The following is a 9,024-nucleotide window of genomic DNA, read 5'->3' on the forward strand; positions in this document are numbered from 1 at the left end:
TAGCCTCCTTGGTTTTAGAAAGGTTTAGCGAGCGTTGAACCGGTGTGCCATGAATACAGTGAAGTACAGTGAATGGAATACAGTGAATACAGTGAATACAGTGAATACAGTGAATGCCATGAATACAGTGAATGGATGATATGCCATGAACTCAAGGTGGTTAAAGGTGGGAAGTCGGTACGAAACGCAAGCCGTAAGAAAGTAAAAGCCGAATTCTCCTGTCTCTCATTCCCCACTAGCAGCCATTGGCATGTACATTGAGAAACATCTGACAGGAAAGGGTTGCTACGTTATACTCGCCGGGCGTAACCTCCTTCGTTTAAGAAAGATTTTGCGTGCGTTGGGCCGCAGTGCCATGAATACAGTGAACTAATTTATACCATGAAGTCTAGGTGGTTAAAGGTGGGAAGTAGACCCGAAGCGCAAGCCGTAAGAAAGTGTGCGTGTGTCACCTCACGTTTAGTCCCTGGAATGTCCGCTGGATGTCGGTGCTTCTATATAGGGAATATATGATGAAAATATGCGAGATGCTAGTACTTGGAGTGTTGAATAGATGGACGAACGGACACACAGACAGATGCATGGACGGACTCACGGATGGCTGCACCGACGGATGGATGCATGGACGGATGCAGGGGCGGATTCATGAACGAACGGAGGGGCGGACGCGCAGATGGACGTGCGGACGCACGAACAGACGCACGCACGGACGGGTGAAGGAACACACGGACGGTTACGGAGACGGACGCATGGACGGACGGAAGTAAGAACGAATGGACGGATGGATGCTTCGCCCCACTCTCCATCATTCTCTCCATAGATAGGCTGCCATTTTTTTTCTCCTACTCTCCCTCCTCTCTCGCCTCCAAAAGTCGACGCAGGCAGCGTCTGCTAGCAAGTTTCTTGATTGAAAAAAAAATGATAGATCCCACGTACAGTTAGAATCGATGGTACGTGAAGCACGAATGAAGAAGGTTGCATTCTCACAATAAAATTGGCGCAGCATTACGAGGCGGACGTAAACTATGCCACACACGACTTCCGTGCCATGATTATTATGTTTGCACCAGTCTTGTACCTTCCTCATCCACTCACGTCACGTTAAGCCACTTTGGTTCATGTGAAGCGAGCTAAATGGTCGCGAGTGCATCATGGGCGTGGCATGTAGGCATGTTTTTATATGACCCTCATGTCATGGTTTCCGCGTGAGGGCCTGTCATTTATGTTCACCGTGCAGTCATGTCATACCATACCAGTTTTGTGATATGTCATGTGAACGAAACCACCACAGGAGCAGCCGGACCTTGGCACGTAAATCATGAAAATCATGACATACGCGTCACGATGTTGTTGATATGACTAGTCAATTATACTCGTCGCATAGTCATGTTATGTCATACCAATTTTAGTATAGATCCCATTATCCAAACGGCCAGAAGAGCTAAAGGTCATAAGAGGCTACATAGATAGATAGATAGATAGATAGATAGATAGATAGATAGATAGATAGATAGATAGATAGATAGATAGATAGATAGATAGATAGATAGATAGATAGATAGATAGATAGATAGATAGATAGATAGATAGATAGATAGATAGATAGATAGATAGATAGATAGATAGATAGATAGATAGATTCAAACTCACTGAAGTTCGCTAACCCCATATTCTAGAACGTCCCTCCACTCAACGCTTTACCTTTACATGAGAAGGCTGATTGGAGCGCCATCTCTAGGCAGGAAAAGTCGCTGCATATCAGCGATAATCTGATGCTATTCTAGAGGGCGCAGCGTCACTTTCAGCCGAGCAGCGGCGCAGTGCTCAACTCTGTCAAGTAAAGGGTGAACGTCGAGTCGAGGAGAGTTTGTAATTTCGGGGGTAAGAAATACTTCGCATTTAAAGAAACTGACAGTTCGCGCTGCACAACCATTCACTGGGAACCTCGTATATATAGGCATTGGATCTTGTCCTCTAAAGTAGATTGAATGATAGGATTGATATGCGGGTTCAACGTCACAAAAACGCCATATGATTCGAAAAAACACCGCTGTGGAGGGCTCCGGAAATTTCGACCACCTAGGGTTCTTTAATGTGCACCCAAATCTGAGAACTCCAAGGTAGTGACGGTGGAAGATTTCTATTGTGCATTGATGAACACTACGAATTCGCAAAGTGCGTCTTAACAAAAAGCGGACGGCGGGTTTCGGTGTGCGGGTCTCTCTCATTGCCCATTAGCAGCAATTGGCGTGTTCCAGTTGGAAACACCGGTCCATCACTGCGTGCTTTGCGCCTCCCCAGGTTCCCCTCCAGCGCAACGCCGCGACGAGCGCCAGCGTCAACGCTGTCGCCAGTGTAAGCGCTAGCTCCCGCTGCTTCGCATCTACTCATGGTTTGTTTTAGCTGAAAATGGTGTAATCTTTGGAGCGAGGCTTCTGAAGCCGCAAGTCTGGCCATTAGTGTGTGTGACTGGTTCGCAACCACCTAATTGTATGAATCACTGAAAAGGTGGCGCTAGATGGAGTGACAGACAGACAGACAGACAGACAGACAGACAGACAGACAGACAGACAGACAGACAGACAGACAGAAAGAAAGAAAGAAAGAAAGAAAGAAAGAAAGAAAGAAAGAAAGAAAGAAAGAAAGAAAGAAAGAAAGAAAGAAAGAAAGAAAGAAAGACAGACAGACAGACAGACAGACAGACAGACAGACAGACAGACAGACAGACAGACAGACAGACAGACAGACAGACAGGCAGGCAGACAGACAGACAGGCAGGCAGGCAGGCAGGCAGGCAGGCAGGCAGGCAGGCAGGCAGGCAGGCAGGCAGGCAGGCAGATAAATAGACGGATGGATAGATGAACGGAAGCATGGATGGACGCATGGACAGATGCACCGGGCGGAAGGACACACAGACGCACGGACGGACAGATGGACGCTTCGCTCCACTCATCATCATTCACTCCTTGGACATGCTGTGTTTTTTTTCTCTTCTACGTCATGATTCATATAGAACAGGGACACTTTTTCTTGCACGTTTCAAAAGAACCTTTGCTTTGAAAAAAAAAAGTAAAAGCATTGGTGATAGAAAACACGCTGAAGCTTTTCTTACCATGCCTACCACGAGCGGTAAATGGTGCATATGAATAGCTCGCTCTTACATCACCGGCACAAGCATGACGAGAGGCGGCGAGCGTCGACATCAGCATGACGTATAGCCATGGGCGACCTCCAAATACTATGCAGAGCCAGTTTCATGATGATGTCACACGAAATCCATCCTCAGCTAAAGAATGTTTTCGAGTTTTTAACTGCACTTGTGGAATTGCAAAAAAAATGCAGAAGGATGTGCCTGATTGGGTACCTCGCTTGGAATCGCTATTGTACATAAAACAATTGTGGAAATTTTGTACTCTTGAAAACTTTAACACCTTAAGAAATCAAAACGAATGGCGAGTGGCTGCGCTGGCTGGCGCAGCGGGTTGCGGAGCGATAGGCCAAATTGTTGCTATGTTTTTTTTTGAAATTTTTTCGACTGATTCATATACATATCCGAGAGATGACGGCGATTTAAAAAAAAAGAGAGAGTGCCCAAATAATTACTATCGCAATCACAAAAAAACATTTCTGGTTGCTGAAGCCATAAACTGCATTGCGTTAGCGTCTTCGTGCTTTGACATAAAAGTTCCACAGAGCCAGACGTGTAACAATATCAGCGTGGTGTTTTTAGGATTGACTGCAATAACTTTGTTTTTCCGCGCAAAAAATCTCTTCAAGCTCTGTTGGTGAAGCGTCTCAACGGAGAGACCGTTCCATTTTTAAAGCTGGCTTGAGTTCATGTCCTTCGACATTAGATCGTCAAAGTTTGAAGAACACTGATAAGTCGTGATTGATAGGCCACTTTCTGTCCTGAGGGTGCCTAAATATTCACGAACGTCAACGACTGACTTGGATGTGTATTTATATTTTGCATTTTCATGTGGATAACTTAGCCTACTAGAAGCAACAAATGAATGCTTTGTGTTACCACCTGATTTATAGTTTCAACAGTAGAGCGCTGACAAAATTCAGAATACAAGACATGCAAGGCCAGGTGCACAATTAAACAGTACGGATTACACTTTACGTATCAGTAATCTCAGTTCCCTCGAAGCAGTGGCACTTGCCACTGATGACCTCCAAAACGTGCGTTGTGTTGGAAATCACCAGGCTTCCACGGTGGACAGCCATACGCGCTTTGAGCGTAGTCACTCACGGTCAAGTTACAACTCGGAAAGCATGCTATCTTTCAAAAGAATGTTACACTAGCTAAGCTCTAAAAGCGCGGGAATGGAAATATTTTGAGGGACTCAGATAGAATATTACCACACCGTCCCAATGGCTTGTAGAACGCGCAGCAGGTATTCATACTGCGCGAAGAAGAACATCAAATGCAAATACAAAAATTATTTGGACAGTCCACATAACATCTATCACCTAGAAAAGATGGGGCGTACTGTTTTTCTTTAATTGAGGCGCCTTCACAGCTAGACATAAACAGACACGCACGTGGTGGTCAATCCCTACTCGAGAAATCACAATATCGGGGTATGATTTTAACAAAACTTAAACATTGTTCCAGGCAAATCGAAGTGGTGTATAAACATGACTTAAATATTTAGAAACATGAACCCGCTTGCCTTCTTTGGGAACCCAGTTAGTTACCCTTAATGACCTGCGGTTATCCTGTCTACGTGCTACATGCGTGGCCCATGTCCATTTCCTCTTCTTGATTTCAACTATGATATCCTTAACTCCCGTTTGTTCTCTAATCCACTCTGCTCTCTTCTTGTCTCTCAAGGTTAGACCTACCATTTTGCTCTCCATTGCTCGCTGCGTCATCCTTAATTTATTGTAAACCCTCTTTGTAAGTCTCCAGGTTTCTGCTCCGTAGCTAAGTACCGGCAAGATACAGCTGTTATATACCTTCCTCTTGCGAGATAGTGACAATCTACCTGTCATAATTTGAGAGTGCTTGGCAAATGTGCTCCACCCCGTTCTTATTCTTCTAGTTACTTCAATCTCGTGGTTCGGCTCTGCGGTTATTACCTGCCCTAAGTAGACATAGTCTGTTACAACTTCAAGTGCACTATTACCTATCTCGAAGCGCTGCTCTTGCCGAGGCTGTTGTACATTACTTTCGTTTTACTGCAGATTAATTTTAACACCCACCTTTCTGCTCTCCTCGTGTAACTCCGTAATCATGAGTTGCAATCCGTCCCTGAGTTACTCAGCAATGCAATGTCATCGGCGAAGCGCAGGTTACTAAGGTATTCTCCATTAACTCTTATCCCTAACTGTTCCCATTCTAGGCTTCTGAAAACCTCCTGTAAGCATGCGGTAAATAGCATTGGGGAGATTGTGTCCCCCTGCCTTACACCCTTCTTGATTGGTATTCTGTTGCTTTCTTTATGAAGCACTATGGTAGCAGTTGATCCCCTGTAGATTTCTTCCAGAATGTTTATATATACTTCATCTACGTCCTAATTCCGCAGTGTTTGCATGACGGCTGATATTTCTACTGAATCAAACGCCTTCTCGTAATCTATGAAGGCTATGTATAGTGGTTGGTTATACTCGAAGCATTTCTCTATTACCTGATTGATAGTATGAATGTGGTCAATTGTTGAGTAGCCTGTTCGAAATCCTGCTTGTTCCTTTGGTTGATTGAATTCTAATGTTTTCTTTACTCTGTTAGCAATTACCTTTGTAAATAGCTTGTATACTACAGAGAGCAAGTTGATCGGCCTGTAATTCTTCAAGTCCTTGTCGTCTCCTTTCTTATGTATTAAGATGATGTTAGCGTTCTTCCAAGACTCTGGTACTCTTCCCGTCAGGAGACACCTCGTAAACAGGGTGGCTAGTTTTTCTAACACAATCTGTCCTCCATCTTTCAGCAGATCGGATGTTACCTGATCCTTACCAGCAGCTTTGCTCTTTGCATGCTCTCCAAAGCTTTTCTGACTTCTTCTATCATTACTGGTGGGGTGTAATCTGGGTTACTGCTAGTTCTTATAGTATTAAGGTCGTGGTTGTCTCGGCTACTGTACAGATCTCTGTAAAACTCCTCCGCTATTTTAACTATCCTATCCATATTGGTAGTTATTTTGCCTTCTTTGTGCCTTAGTGCATACATCCGACTTTTGCCTATCCCAAGTTTCCTCTTCAATGCTTTGACAATTCCTCCATTTTTCAGAGCGTGTTCGATTCTCTCCATGTTATACCTTCTTACATCGCATACCTTACTCCTGTTAATCAACTTCGAAAGCTCTGCCAGTTCTATTTTGTCTGCTGTACTTGAGACTTTCATGATTTGACGCTTCTTAATGAGATTCTTCGTCTCCTGAGAAAGCTTGCCAGTGTCCTGTCTAACTACCCTGCCTCCAACTTCCACTGCACACTCCGTAATGATACTCGTCAGATTATCATTCATTGAGTCTACGCTAAGGTTGGTTTCCTCACTAAGAGCCGAGTACCTGTTCTGTAGCGAGACTGAATTTGTGTACTTTCCCTCTCAGTGATAGCTTATTGATTGGCTTCTTGCGTATCAGTTTCTGTCGTTCCTTCTTCAAGTCTAGGCGAATTTCAGACCGCACTATTCTATGGTCACTGCATCGTACCTTGCCAACCACTTTCACATCCTCAACGATGTCTGAGTGCGCACTCATTATCAAGTCTAGTTTGTTCTTATTTTCGTCATTAGGGCTCCTCCATGTCCACTTGCGGTCTCATTGTTTTCGGTAGAAGGTATTCAAAATTTGTAAACTATTGCGTTCCGCGAATTCTACTAGTAGCTTTCCTCTGGCGTTTCTAGTACCGATGCCATAATCTCCTACTGCCTGGTCTCCAGCCTGCTTCTTCCCTACCTTTGCATTAAAGTCTCCCATAAGTATTGTATAATGTGTTTTTACCTTACTCATTGCCGATTCCACGTCTTCATAGAAGCTTTCAACTGAAGCGTCATCATGGCTGTATGTAGGCATGTAAGCCTGTACCACCTTCATCTTGTGACTCTTATTCAGTTTAATTACAATACCTACCACCCTTTCATTAATGCTACAGTATTCCTCTATGTTGCCAGCTATGTTTCTGTGAATCAGGAACCCCACTCCCAGTTCTCTTCTGTTAGCCAAGCCCCGGTAGCAAAGGACGTGCCCATTCTGTAGCACTGTATAGGTGCTACCGAATAGGTACGTCCTCATCTGTCCTTCTAACCTCTCATCTGTCCTCCTAACCTCACTAAGCTCTATTATGTCCCATTTAGCACCCTCTATCTCCTCGAATAGTACAGCTAGACTTCCTTCACTAGATAAGGTTCTAGTTTTAAACGTGTCCAAACTCAGGTTCGAATGGTGGCCTGTTCGGATCCAGACATCCTTAGCATCCTCTGCTGCGTTGCAGATCTGACCGCCGCCATGGTCAGTTGCTTCGCAGCTGCTGGGGACTGAGGTCCGTGAGTTAATTGGCGTATGCATGTGGGAGGTAGTGGCCAGATACTGCACCAGGGTGGCCAATCCTTCTCTGGTGAGGGAGAGCGTTGCCGGCGGTGGTTACCGGTGAGGCCGCACTCCAGGTCTCCTAATGCAGTTCCGTGACCACGCGGATTTTTTTTTTATTCGGTTGGGAAGTGCGCGGCACCGGGATTTGAACACGGACCTTTTGCATGCGAGGCGGATGCTCTAACCACTACGCCATCGCCGCTGAAATGTATTCGCATTTAAAACATCACAGCATATATCCATCGAGTGAATGATGATGAGTGGGACGGAGCGTCCATCCGTGTGTCTCCCCATCCGTCCATCCGAATGCACGGACGGACCGAGGCACGGATGGACGAACGGACGGAAGCATGGACGTAAGCAAGAAGGAACGAATGGAGGAAAGCAAGAATCAACAGACGGATGGAAGCACGGACGGATAGTCAGACACACGGACGAATGGGCAGAAGCATGCATAGACGGGCGAATGCATGGACGGATTTATGTACGGAAGTACGGACGGACGCATGAAGGGACCGATGGACGCATGGACGGGCGGACGCACATGCGGACGGATGGAAGCATGGATGGATGGACGCACTGACAGACAAACAGAAGCACGGATATACGGATGGATGCACGGACGGACGGACGGACGAAAGCACGGAGAAATGAACGAATGGGTGAAAGGACGGACACACGGATGGGCGGACGGGTGCTTCGCTCCATTGTCATTCATTCCGTGGATATGCTGTGAAAAGCACTAACGCCATCTAGTTATTTTATTCCCGAGGACATTAGAGTTACTATATAGGCTACCTTTAGGCATTGAGCAAGTCATAAACTTGAGATGGGTCATACTACATGCGAATGCGAGAACGACCCACGGACTAAGAAGCTTTGCCCGTAAAATGTTTACACTGAATGATACATAACTTGTACTTTTGCTAAAACGATGAAAGTTTAAATATTCACCTTCATAGGATCCCAATATTCAGAAAGATTTACGTCGGGGGGAAACTGAAACGGATTAGCAGTTGCCACTGACGCAGCTGTGAGGGCACCAAATATCAATACTGCGAAAATCGCCATGAAATACTCTGCTTTCTCCGGGAGCAGCGACCGCACTTGTGCGTAGCTTATTTATACTATTCATATCGAGCAAAACACTAAATTCTCCTTCAGGCAAAGAAATAAAAGAACATACCTAGATGCTTGGTTAAAAAATTCCGGTGTATGAATCAGGCCTACAGATCTGTTTTTTTTTTTCGGAAATGTCATGTATAGACGCACACGTATTGTGATGCCCTTTTCGGCCTTTTTTTTTTCATAAAAAATAACACAGAACGATGTATAGTGTAAGGAATCTGTAATCCAAGTCGAGCATTTTTACATTGAACAAGTTCCAGCTACTGGTTTCCTTTTGTTTGCTTTTTCTACTGTTTAGCTTTTACTCGGCGTGGCGTTTTGTGTAGTGTAACAGTGGAAACAATATTACGTAAAATTG

General features: G+C 44.9%; 1 long non-coding RNA gene across 1 annotated transcript in view; it reads right to left on the minus strand.

Annotated features, from left to right (window-relative positions):
• Positions 1-8,632, minus strand: part of LOC142814305 (uncharacterized) — a 43,620-nt gene extending 34,988 nt beyond the window's left edge. The window contains exon 1 of the long non-coding RNA XR_012894914.1: positions 8,493-8,632. This is a non-coding gene — a long non-coding RNA (uncharacterized LOC142814305). The remainder of the gene's footprint in view (positions 1-8,492) is intronic.
• Between the last annotated feature and the right edge of the window lie 392 nt (positions 8,633-9,024).

The sequence above is a fragment of the Rhipicephalus microplus genome, chromosome 4 (assembly GCF_043290135.1).
Source record: "Rhipicephalus microplus isolate Deutch F79 chromosome 4, USDA_Rmic, whole genome shotgun sequence".
Taxonomy (NCBI): domain Eukaryota; kingdom Metazoa; phylum Arthropoda; class Arachnida; order Ixodida; family Ixodidae; genus Rhipicephalus; species Rhipicephalus microplus.